Raw genomic sequence first — 12,526 nt, forward strand, 5'->3', positions numbered from 1 at the left:
AACACAGCAGTAAAGCTTCGGTTCGCAAGCTTGAATATGAGCAAACCACAAGACTTCTGGAAAATGGGCCTCATGCAAGAACATTTTCGTATTCTTATTCTAAATTTCTCTTACTTTTTTTGTATAAAGGTCATAAAGGAACACGCCACGTCAGATTCAACAAATGCTCTTTACTTCGGAAAAGTGTGTAAACGACCTGCGTAAATAATGAATGCCTCCCGGTCGTATTTAAGTGCACGTGCACGAGGATAGTAAATTTGCATACTCCACGCCCAAAATAATACCATATAAGGCTACGCTTCCTCTCTCCCGTGCCAGTAAGTGTTGAGTCATGAGAATGGCATCAAGGCGGAAAAAGAACAACTTTACGGGCTCTAAGACTGAAGTTCTGCTTTCAGAGATCCAAAAAGGAAAATCTGTCATTTTTAGCATATCAGCAGTGGAATTACAGAACCTGCTAGAGCGAAGAAATGGGCCCCCTCTGTATCGAGGCACATCCACCTGGCCTTCAGCTCAGTGCGCTCCACAACAGCATGGGTGCTTTGATGCGTATATGTGTGCAATCTATTGCATGAAAGTCCCTCTTAATTTGTGCTTGTTCGACAGCAGTGTATGGGAATTTGATGTACCATGGGTGATAAACTATGTCGTTACTGCTAATCATTTTCTTTCTTCGTTGTTCTTAAGCCGAGCCATAGATACATCAGTGAACAACAGGGCTATCTACTGGATGGTGCTTTGGGAATCACAAGCTATTTGTTTGTGGATCTAAGTGGATTTGCGGAAAGAATGTCTCAAAAATACGAACGTGTGATTGGTCATCCACAAATGCTGAGTCACGATTCACACAGAATTTTCAGTTTCACAAATGGCTTTTTGTTTTACAAATGGAAAATTATATATTTACAAATACACATTTATTAGTAAAAACCAACACACAAGTTACAAATAGGAAATTTGTATTTGTGGATAGCAAAACACGTGTGGAAGGCATATTTGTGTTATTTTTTAGACTAATTTAAGCCCATTATAAACTGATGAGAGTTTTGATGACCAAGGGGAGCGCGCGACTCACGGAGGACTGGGACACACCTGATCTGTCTCCAATCTCCCTCTGAAAGGTTCCCGTGGCCAAAAATCCAAGGGTGGTGAAGACCTGGACGTGTGGTGGAATTGGGTTTGATCAGCATGTTTCTCTCTGGAGTTGCGGCTCACGCAAGCTGCATATTTGCAGCAGCACAGTCCTTGGCGATATAAATTGCGATGTCAGTCATTAATCTATCTCTGCAAGGATATCTACTATCTACACTGTCTCAGAACGGGAGCAGGTCGTTTAGGCCATTGGCGTTTAGGCCGCAGTCGTTTAGGCCCCCCTGCAGTCGTTTAGGCCAACATATGAGTCGTTTAGGCCAGGCTACCTGAGCAGCTGAAATCTTTATTATTGTACATTCGTCATTATTTGAAGTGGGCGTTTTATTTTGAAGACGGTTTGTGCAGTTCCTCTTCCTTTCTTCACGTTCACCACTCGACATGTTTACACCGGTGCGGCAGTCACTGACGATGTAAGTTATGTTCATACTGATGTGAAACTAATGTGTACATGTTACTTACCTTTCTGATAGTGTTTTCTTGCTCCTGGTGTGTATTTGCACTCTTTAAAATGTCCGTTTCTGCTCGTTAGCATGATCGCGATTTAGCATTGTTAAGCTAACCGAATTTGTATTATACAGCATTATTGTCCAATGAATGTGGCAATGCGGATGATTATTTCCACAATTTTATGAATTTATAAATCATTAAATAAAAAAAAACGTTTCCACACTAAAGTTGGTTGTTAAATAATTTACCATAGATATGTAGGCTACCCAGACAGACCAGTAGAGCTGACTTATATCTTATAATAACGAATGTACAGTAATAAAGATTTCAGCTGCTCAGGTAGCCTGGCCTAAACGACTCCTCTGTCGGCCTAAACGACTGCAGGGGGGCCTAAACGCCAATGGCCTAAACGCCAATGGCCTAAACGACCTGTATCCCTCAGAACACACGCTCTCTTCCAAGAGCCTGACGCGCTAAGGCATCCAAAAGTAGCAAGTCAGCCATTGGTTACACTTCCCATTGACCTTGTTATATACAGAGTCAAATTAACCTTCAATTAGTGCATAATTTAAGTCAAACAGAATAATGTCTATGTTGTGCTGCAGCGCTGGGCGTCGATGAAGTCATCCCACTAGACGCGTGTGTAGAAAGCTTCCTATAAGCCCCCCGATAGCCCTGGATAACAACAACATGTCAGCTATGAGCTAACAGTGCAATAGTACGCGTTCAGTCATTGATTCGGCTTAAAGTATTGGTGAAATAAAGACAGATGCCTTATTTAGAGGCTGTATTGTCTATGCCCTGTTCTCTCCCGTTATATGGATACACGTGGATCTCGAGTGATCTAAATATCTTCCGAAGGACGCCGACTTTCACCAAACTGTTATCGGCGAGTAGATGAACGTATTTTATTCCAGAAATAAGGTCTGTTTTAAAAAAACAAACTTCTCCTTTAAGGTGTGGCCAATCCATCTGCGTCCATCTTGAGGGCGGGGTGGCCACAGTATATGCTTTAAGAACTAGCAAGGACAAGGTCATTTTATTATGCATAACCTTAGAAATGAGAGAGGTTGTACTTTCTTTTTCACATCAGTGGACAAAGACTCAAAGAAGTGGGGCATTTTTGTGGAGCTTGGAGGGGCCATTATCCCACATATGTTGTTCGGGTCCCTTAAACTCAGGGTAATAATTAAGTAGAAATTTTGAGTGGGAGCACTAAAGACACACACACAGATACACACTCTGTGTAAGAATATCTTTAATTAGTGATTATTTCCTTCAGTTTTTTTTCCCAAACCAGTAATAGGTTGTCAGTTCATTCAGATGTGGGTTCGTGCCTGACATGTTGGTGGATTATATTAATAAAGAAAAGGTGTGGGGTCCGGCTTGTTGCACAGATGGAATTATTTTTGGCCTGGTTTAGACAAGCAAGTAAATGGCTACAGCGACAAGAGAAGAACGCCACAGTATGGTGACCACCTGTGTTATTCTACATCATCTGGGCATTTTGGTAAACTAAGTGGCACTTAGTTCACTTTCGACAGCTAGGAAGCTTACGCAGAAGTGGGTACGGCTTTGGTGAGATCCAAAATCCAAAGGAGAGAACATAATTCAAAGGCCCCAGCTTTGTTCCCATGTGAGTAGGTTTCGAGAGGATGATGACGGGGGACCGTCTTTCTCTCCGACCTTGGCCTTTTGGGCTACAGGTAAGTGATTAAAATTCCTGAACTGTTTTCATCATTTTGAATTGAAAATAGTGGCAACAAAACAAAGCGCTCTGAAAACGCTTTGGGAACACAAGGACAGAGACCCAGTGTACTTGTTCAAAAAAAAAAACACCCAACATCAAACTTGCTGATATGGAGCGGGGACATGCAACATTTTTCAAGCCACACAGGTTGGTCAGGTTGTAATAAACAATATATGTAATATATATCAATACACACATACATTAAATGTATACATTATGTGTATATGCAAGAAAATAAAACTCAACAGGGATGCAATCCTTTTCACAGTTGTCACAGTAAGCTATTACACCACGTTTTGATTGTAACAATAGAAAAAAAACCCGATGTCTTTAATGATGTGTTGATGATGGTCCTTGTGAGCCTACTCAACAAATTTAATTTCCTCCGCTAGTCTACAAGTGTCCAAATGAACCACTTCTCAGACACGCCGCCCAAACTCAGTGGTCATTAGATGTAACTCTTGTTCTGTTGTCCTAGTCCTGATCTCTATCTCGACAGTAGAATGAGCTGGGCTGATGAGTTGGGACGGGCATCAGGTGAGTACATTTCAACAGACTTCTTCTCTTTTTGGCTTCTTGTCCTCTGCATCTTCCTCTGTCACATCAGCCTACAACATGTCACCACATTCCCCTCTTTGGCTTTCCTCTTTTCGTCTCGACCACAAGCACCATCTTCAACAGTCCTTCCAGAACACCCAGCATCTCTCCTTCACACGTGTAAAAACGAAGTCAGTTATACCAGAATAATTACTTCTAAAATCATTCTTCCCCAACTTCAACATTTCAAATTTCTCTTCTCCGACCTTCTTCTCGCTTTGAACAGCAGACAATGCTTCGCCTCCCCATTCCATCCGTGCACATGTATTCCAGCTCATTGTCATTCCTTTTGTCTCCAGAGCGAACTCTCCCCTCTCCGAGTTCTACTGAATCTGCTCCCTGGTATCGCCACATATCACTGGCATCCGTGAGCAGCGTAGTCCACGGTGACTCTTGCCTGATCTTGTCCACCGGCCCGTCCGTCACCACTGAAAACGAGCTGACCGCAGGTGCAGTCCCACCTCACACTTGAACCCATCTGTCACTCCTCCCTAACACGTCGCTGCTGTCACACACATCCTGCGCCGCTCTGGCAAACTTCACCGCCATTCATAAGCTCCTCTTGCTATATTCCACCTACCTCACCACACTTACATTCTTCCCAAATCCACAGAAATGCAACGAAAACAGTGATTATACTTCCCTGGTGTTGCTTCTTTGTATTCACATACCGCCGTGCTGTGGTTTATCAAATTTATGCTGTGGCATGCAAGAGTTTGTGAGCTGCTAGTCAAACATTTCTGTGACTATGAAAAGTAAAAGGCTCAGAAGATGAATTGCTCCTTTGGCTATCGCACAAGATGATTTATGACCGCACCTTAACTGGCTTATTAGGGTCCTGCTGGCTTTTCCACAGTAATCACGAGGGAAAGCCAAGGTGATTTCAAAGCTTTGTAGTAAAAAAAAAAAAAAAAAAAAAAAATTTAAAAGCCTTCAGTCAGCTGCCATTGGCTGCTCTAAGCAGATGCTCAGCTTTCTGAAAGGAAAAAACAGATTCCAATAAGGCAGAAAAAGACCAGACGAAAGTATTTTTCATGTAGTCATTTCCCAAGTTCATAATAGCCGCATTCGGACTGTAGGAACCTTTGGCAGGTCCTATAACCTTTTAATCCACGGGGCCGTTTTCTCCCGCATTCGCACATACAGGAACTCGGGACCACGGCCCTCAGTTCCTAGAACCATTTTAGCTCCTTCTCCTCAGCTGGGTCTTTTCAGGGTTCTATAGGAACACATCTGACGGAGGTGTGTGGTGGTTGGTAGCTACGCCCCATGTCATGCTGTCACGGCTGAAATGTTTCCTCATACGACACGAACACAACCGGCGTTAAGTTAAACTGACACCTGGTCTCCTTTGTCTGCGGCGCTCTGCTCTCCTTTCTTCCTTCATGAAACCAAGAAGTATGGCCTGCGCTCGATCCTTCGTCTCCTGACTCTCTCTGTGAGCTCTTCCAGCCTCGATGTTAGACGCCTGATGTGATCGTCCATGATTATTATCACCATCACTCTCCATATTAGCTTCTTTGTGGTGTTTTTTCTTCTCTCCTTACTTTTCGTGGGTTTTGTTTTGTTGTTGAATGTGGCGCTAAAGTAACACGTCACTGACGCAGACGGTTGCGCCGCATCAGTCCCGACCTGCTACCGACTCATGTGCGAATTCAAACTGAAACAGTTCGGGGGAGTGGAGGTCAAGCTGATGTCGGGAAGACCAGGAAAGCTACAAGAGAGAACAACTTGTAGACTGGTAGGATTACAAGACAGGCGGATCAAAAGCTCCATAGAAGATTTAGCACTCTAATGTGGTGGTGCTCTGTTCTACTGTGCTGTCATCCCTCCACAAATGTGACCACATGGAACAGTCATCAGAAGTAAACCATAGAAGAAGAAGAAAGAAAGATAGTGATGAAGATGGTGAAGGTGCTTGATCAATGGAATTGGACATGTTAGCTCATTGCTTACTGAGCTTTAACGGCCGCCTCAAATTCAAGTCACTAATGCAGCCCACAGAGGGACTGTGAGTGACACGCTTAGGCTCCGACTCGACCGCCGTGTTCCTCACAAGAATGGTCTGGTACTTTTATCCCCATGGACGAGGCAGTGTCTGTCCAGACTGCTCCAATTTGTGGTTCCAAATCAGCGAAAGGAGAGGCGCACGTTTTTGCCATCTAAAACAACTTTTACAGCAACTTTTACAGCAATTTTTACAGCGCGTCATATTTGCCCCCTTTGTTCCTATTTTCTCAACCGCAGGATGAGAGGACAATACAGTAAAGATGAAGGAAAAGCCTGGACAAGAGCAAACACTTAGCATCTTTTACAGCTTTGCAACAGAAATCCCTAGCAGTGACACATATTAAAAGTCTGACTCTACCTCAGACAAACTCAGCCGATAAGCTGCAGGATACAGACTTTCATCGGCTGGGTAAACAGCGACAAAGAGAACAACCGTCGGATTCAAAAGTGTTGCGGTGCAAAAATAACCATATACAGTGTTCACTCGAACCGTGAGGAAATTTCTGAGGTTTGAGTTGTTAAAGATGGTGAAAATTTGCTCTCCTGTGGCCCTGTTCTGTAATTCATCAGTTCTAATCCATTTAAGTACAGACTCTGCAAAATGTTCAAGCTTTGGAACCTTGGAATTGGAGCCTATCCCAGGGTACAGTCTGAGCAGGTCACCAGTCTATCACAGGCCCAACACAGAGACCAACAACTACACATTAAATACTCACTCCGACAGTCTATTTAGAATCACAAATGAACCAAACATGCATGAGTTCTCTTTCGAGAGGAAGCCGTAGTACCAGGAGAGAGCCTATGCGTGCAGAGGGTCAACAAGCATACTCCACACAGAGAGGCCTCAGATTCGAACCGGGACTCTTTCTGTGAGGCGACAGAGCTCACCGAGACACCACAGCCCACAGTTAGACCAAGTATTCTGATGCCATTGTGCATTTTGTTATCACTCCTCTGCGGTTTTCTTGACAACCAGTCCACTTCTTATGTAAAGCACTTTGAACTGTTTGTACATGAAATGTGCTATACAAATAAATTTGATTTGATTTGATTCTCCTCTCTTCAGATGTCCTTTAACTTCTCAAAACAGTGACATCACAAAGAAGAAAAAAAGAAAGGAAGAAGGAAAAGCCAAAAAGAGTTCCCAGCCAAGCCTGAAACGGACCCTTTTATCTGTGAGTCCACCATCTTTGTGACTGTAAAGCTGTCTGGTGATTCACAGAAGAAAAAGAACTGTCCAAATGTCCAAATTATTATAAACTACGTGCAAATTAGATTTGTCTTTCATCCATTCATTTTACTTCATATTTCAGAGCCCCTCTGAGTTATCGTACAAGGCCTTTTAGGGGTCTTGAATTTCAGGCTGGTAAACGCTTTAACAAAATGACCAGCAATCTTAATTCATGGTGCTGGGAGCGTCAGTGTTTTACGCTCTCACAAAGGCATTTCTTCTTCTCGAACCAGTTTGCACAACAGCTCAATTGACGTGGCAATCAAAGTGAAAGGCGATACACAGCGCAGCCCACGCATGTGTTGGTCTGTAAGACAGAACAGGGAACCCTCAGCCCACACTTTAGCTGTCATAAGATCCCCGTCTCAGGGATCCTACGCATACAGAAGGCATATGTGTGAATGTAGATGGTTGACTCTGTGTGTATGTGCAGGAGGTATTGTGGTCTAATTCCCACTCACGCAGGTAAAGTGTCTCTTCAATGCTACAGATAAACAAAAACTGACATAATACGTCCACTCTCACTCAGAAAATACACGCGCCCACAAACCCAGAAACACACATACGTCACTCAGGCATCAGGCACTTCATTCCCTATTCCGCCCCCATCAGCACCCTCGTATTTCTCTCTGGTCTCCCCAACACTCAACCCACTGTCACTATAGCAACCTCACAAAGAGCCACTCGCAGTCACGGGGCTGATCATGGCATCGCAACGTCTGTCAGAAAACAGAGACATGCGCCTGCAATCCAGCACACCATTCACAGGGGGAGAAGACCACGAGCACACACAGAAGATAGCCGTCTTACCTTTGCTCATGGTTCATCCTCCAACATGAAGTTTGAAAGTGGGAGCTGAAAGAGAAAATAGGATTTTTTATGCAAGTTTGAATTGTCCTTGCACTTCATATCCCAACAAAAAAAGATATTCATCTTTTCATTTTTTTTTAATGGTTTTTCCTGCCATGGAAGAATGAATGGCTTGAATAATCTGCAGCCATGAAGCAGAGTGTGTGTGTGTGTGTGTGTGTGTGTGTGTGTGTGTGTGTGTGTGTGGGGTCGGGGGGGGGTACCAAGGCGCTTGCAGGTAAAAATGGGCCATCAAATTCTGCCTCATATGCATCCCTCCTGGATATGTTGCTCTGCTGCCACCTCCAGATAAGGACCGGTACTCCACATGCACAAAGCCTCAGGACTGTGACCTCAGAACATTAACCCAAATCTGACTTCTTCTTAAAGTGGGAAAATGAGGAGGAACAAGGAGGGGGAGATGAGTTGTCCAAGCTTAGTTACTGTTACACCAGACAGTCTCAGACCTGCTGTGTTCCACAAGCTGTCTGACTCAAATTTAATCCCCTCGATGCCATCTCACTGCCTTCAGTGTACTCTGTGCATCATCTGACAATCCTTTCAAAGTGTTAGCTGAGATCTGTTTCTGTTTTTCAAGTTCCGAGTACCAAAATGAATGGCGTGCAAAATCAAACCCGCAGCCAGCCTCTGAAAAGGAAGGTGGCAACACACACACACACACACACACACACACACACACAGACAGACACACAGCAGCCTACGTGCGGCATCTGCATTTTTGACAAACTGAACAGGGATGAGCAAATGCTTTAAATTTAGAACGGTGACGCCATACAAACTTGAACGCTAACATGAGAGGAAAGCTCAGTGATGCGTTGGAGAGCTGCATATTCAATAATGTATCAGAGGCGGCATTTTAAAAACAGCTGGGGATCGCTGCTCTGCCTCGCCTTCTCTGCCAGTCTGTCTTTGATGATGTTTGGTTAAGCAGTGTCTTATGCACTTTTTGTCCCTGAGAATAAGTCTCCCTCTGTGTTTTTGCTTCACTCCCCCCCCCCCAAAAAAAACGAAAAAAAAAACAAAGATGCCACCCGTTTCTCTTTCTGGCAGGGAACAAATCTTTTTCTGGAAGTGCAAGTGCGGGCATGCGTGTATCCTTAAGGTCACCGTGTTAAAACGGCACTTACCTGTTTCAGTGTATACGTCCACTGTGCTGCTTCATCCTTGAGGAATGAAAGAGTGTGAAATCTCCCCAGAATTCTCCTGTGAGACAGATGAAGAGATAAAGGGGCAAAGCAAAGGGGGTGGGGAAGGAAGGGGAAGAAGAAAAGTAGGAAAAGGATTAGGAACTGAGCCTTAGCCTCTCAGAGCTCAATGCTCTTAAAGCCAACTCTGACTTTCAAATAAGTTCTCTGTGTTTGTGTCTCGCATTGGCCTAAAGTCGGGCTTCCGATGTGAACCCAGAGTTAAACTACTGCAGCTGAGATGCTCCAATAGCAGGTTGGGTCAAATGGACAGCGCCTGGCTCAACTCCTACACAGGGAGCTTTTAAGGCTTTTAAGGCTTCCGCGCCAGCAGCTTACAAATCTTACAGGCAGCGAGGGGAAGAGGGGCTGAAAAAGGCCAGGTGGGAAAAGCATGCAGCACTTCGATATGAGAACTACACTCACTGACAGATCAAAGGGGGTTGCATTAGGACACATGTGGGCATAAGAGCACAGAGGCGTGTGAAATGTGAGCACAGCGTATATAAATACACACAAACACACGCACAAATGGATGTCCCTCTTCCCTGTTCATCCACGTTTTGTGACTGCAATGACCCAACACTATCATTCTGAATTCTTCTGCCAACCACAGAGTGCAGCAGAGTGCACCAAGTGGTAGCAAAACAGAAATCACTTCAGATGTGGAAGGGGTCTCAAAGGATCGGGGGCTGTTTCACTGTTATTGTTGTCATGACATCCACCCTCCTCTGAACACCAGACTCCTTCTAATAAATGTAAAACCAACAAATCGAGTAGTTGCCATTTCTATTTTACATACTGTTATTATCATAGTAAACCCCATTCAACTAAATTGTTTTAGCTGGCTGTGACCATTGACGATCACGATAATGCACAGTAAAAAATAAAACATGTTTCCCTCCACAACTGACAGGGAATCAGTCCTTGGCAAATGGAAAAGGATGCCATAACACGGAGTGGCCACTAGTCTGTGCTGTAACACCACTCCTGTGTTAGTGCTGCTGACCAACTTCCTTCTCAGGGGCAGTCGATGATGGCAGCATGCATTAACTGCAACATCTGATGTAAACTCCGAAGTGATTTAATTAGAAATGAAAACCAGGGCATGTGTTATTACTGCTGCGTTTCTTGACCTATAAACGCAGGTTTTAGTTTTTTGGGTTTTTTTGGGTCATACCTGTCACATCTTACATAGCGTAATCAAAAGCCATTTGAAGAATCTGCGCCTTCGCCTGCTCTGATGATCAGTCTGTGATGTGACAGATCGCAGCGCTGCCCTGGCTTGTGTATAGTATGTGCACCGTGGCAAATGGTTGTGCACCATGTGTGAAAACTGGTTCACACTTTATTTTCAGCTGATGACACATTCCTCCCTCAATCCCATCTCCAGTTGCACCATGTTTCTTCAGTAACGATCTGACAGTGGCGATGAAATCATCGTGAGGGTTGGGGGGGGGGGGATTCTGATAAGAATCAGCTCCCCTCTACAGCTGGCTGCAGCTTCTCCTCTCCACCGCATTGTTTTCCAGTTGGATTTCAGCGCTCTCTTCTTGGAAACCACCTTGTTAGTGAGAATGTGCTTCACCTGTGCTGGCCCAGCAGAAGTAATTAAAGCCTCGGCAGCTTTGTGCTGGAGAGGGAGTCTAGAAACTAGATCATTTTGAAGGCTCACGTTGGTGCAAGCAGTTTCAGCCTACAAGGCTTGCAAAATAAGCCAGGAGATGTTCTGTTTATCCGGCACCGGTGGGTGCAGTACATTACTCCCCGACTTTCGTGTGATAAAGTGGCACCCACAGTGAACGTCTGCCTGGAAACCCTTTTGCTGCTTCGAATCTCTGCAGGGACTCCCATGGGTCCCCTTCAGAGCAGCCTTTGAAGCCCTCTTGTGTAAACGGCTAGAGTGACAATTCAGTGAGAGTCAAAATGGTGTTCGTAATTAGAAGGCAACTCATCTGTAGGTGTTACGTAGGGACATCATCTTGAAGATTTCTGCTGGTGGCAGATAGCGTAGCAGCGGATTATTTAGGTCACTGAAGTGCTTTCACGTAGCCTTTTCACACCATGGAACAAACTATTTCTGCACTGATCTGCGCGGCAATGGCCCAGATAATTTTTTGATGTCTAACCCGAACCAGGGCAGCTCAGTGGAACTCAGCTTACTTTGGTTAGGCTTCACTCAGCATGTGTGAAACACTCTTCTTAGGCTTCCGTCAAGTGAACTCAACATCAAGGCGAGTGGATAAGCAGGGCAGCGGAGTGGGCGTCAGATGTCCATCTCTTAAGCCGAGTTAAAATGTGGTATCACAGTGGGGCCACCCATAACACTGACACCATGGCCCACAAACCGATTCTCCAGACGCTCCCTGAGCTGCACCACCTCTGTCTGACAGTGTCAGTTGAAAACGTGCCGGGATCACACACGCGCACCAGTCGTGTCATTTTTCTGGGAGAAAATATATTTCAGCAGCGAATTCAAGTTTGTAAACATGTTTACTCTTTTTGGGTGCGTTTGCGGCACAGAGCAAAATTTTGCGCGGAATATCAAGGAAGTTTTGCAGGTCAAGTTGGCAACGGGGACTTAGCGCTGGATGACATAGATCTGCATAAACATCAAACTTGTTTACGCAATGTGAAATTCTTCTGATGTGCCCCCACAAGGATGATTTATTGGACGACCACGCTGTTTCACACCATCCACCAGTGCGTTAACTGGGCAGCACAACTGCATAGTGCGAAATTCCTGCCTGTGGGAGGCCTTGCTGATGCAAGATCACCTGCTTCTGTTGTAGCTTTGAGTTTCAGATACACTAACTGGAGGGCTCTTGTCCAGCTTTATTCCCTCTGCATGTTTGTCCCTGTTTCAGTTAAACAGGACTCCCCGGAAGAAGAGATGCTGCATCTCAATGCCTCCTTCCAAACTAAATCTCTTTAAATTACACAAATGGCTGTATTTAGACCAATCATTTCAGTTCTTACTTTAAAGTGATCAGTTGTACTGTATGCAACTGAACAGCATACCAATATCTTGGTTGAATGTTTCGCTGTTGGCAAAAGGAATGCTTGGAAATCTTGAGACACTATTAGAGAATATCTAAAATAACCAAAGAACAGAATCAAAGGGGGGAAAAAAAGAATAATGCATCCTTCACTGGTGACATCATGTGAGAGCAGAGATAAGAAGTAAGGCTTGAACTAACAATCTGTAAAACAATAGCCGAGCCTTGTAATAAGAAAAGTGGCACTTGTGACAAACTCACTGGGTTTCTCAGCTTTCTGACGCAT

General features: G+C 44.5%; 1 protein-coding gene across 4 annotated transcripts in view; it reads right to left on the minus strand.

Moving 5' to 3' along the window:
* The window catches only part of ptprdb (protein tyrosine phosphatase receptor type Db), a 188,015-nt gene that overhangs the window by 121,738 nt on the left and 53,751 nt on the right, over positions 1 to 12,526 (minus strand). For all 4 annotated transcript variants that reach the window (XM_075462768.1, XM_075462766.1, XM_075462767.1 and 1 more), the window contains exons 4-5: positions 9,185 to 9,260; positions 7,998 to 8,042 (exon numbers count right to left, since the gene is read on the minus strand). The gene's annotated coding sequence lies outside the window, so the exon portion shown is untranslated. The remainder of the gene's footprint in view (positions 1 to 7,997; positions 8,043 to 9,184; positions 9,261 to 12,526) is intronic.

This window comes from Odontesthes bonariensis, chromosome 4 (genome assembly GCF_027942865.1).
Source record: "Odontesthes bonariensis isolate fOdoBon6 chromosome 4, fOdoBon6.hap1, whole genome shotgun sequence".
NCBI lineage: Eukaryota > Metazoa > Chordata > Actinopteri > Atheriniformes > Atherinopsidae > Odontesthes > Odontesthes bonariensis.